Genomic DNA, 785 nt, shown 5'->3' with positions numbered 1-785 from the left:
GTGCTAGTTATTTATTTTTGTTTTATTGGCTAATCTGGCATCTACCGAGTTTTTTTCTTCTAATTTAGAGTTTAGCTTCTATTTTAGCAGCAGGTTAACGTTTTTGACTAGTATATGTTCTTTAGTTAACTTCAGCGCTCTTTGATAGTTCTGTAACAACATTTTCAGTCTTTTAGCAAATGTAACATTTTGCAAATTGCTTTTGCATTTTCAGCAAATCCTTTCAGCAATTAAAGCAAATAATGTCACAATTTCAGCAAAAAACTTTAGCATTGTCAGCTACTACTTTCAGCAAAAATGTATTCACACTAGCATTATCGCAGGTAATGCAACTTTTCTAGTTATTAGATGTTTTCCAAGACCACAGAAATTAGCAGTCCTGTACTTCAGGGGTCTGCAACCTGCAGCTCCGGGGCGACATGTCACTCTTTTACCCCTCCATTGTGGCTCCCTGGTTAAAGAAAAAAAATGTTTTTAATTTTAAAAAGTTAATGTAAAGTAAAAAGTAAGTAATGCAATAAAAAAGGTCAAGTAAACTATCTTAAAGTTTATTCAACTCAAACATCTTGACAGATTATTGAGCTCCGTGTACCGTGGAAAATCAATTGGATGTCAGAAAGCACACCTAGAATTAAAGCACACTGGATTATAAGATGATTTTTTTATTTTTGGAACAAATTCTGGGATTTTTAAGTTTGCCTTATGGTTCAAAAAGTACAATAATTAGCTTTAACTTAATTTAAGTTTGTAAGTTACACTTTTCAGGCTGAGATCCACCACAAACA

Source organism: Oryzias melastigma, linkage group LG14 (genome assembly GCF_002922805.2).
Source record: "Oryzias melastigma strain HK-1 linkage group LG14, ASM292280v2, whole genome shotgun sequence".
In the NCBI taxonomy this organism is placed as follows: domain Eukaryota; kingdom Metazoa; phylum Chordata; class Actinopteri; order Beloniformes; family Adrianichthyidae; genus Oryzias; species Oryzias melastigma.
This window is presented reverse-complemented; position numbering follows the sequence as displayed.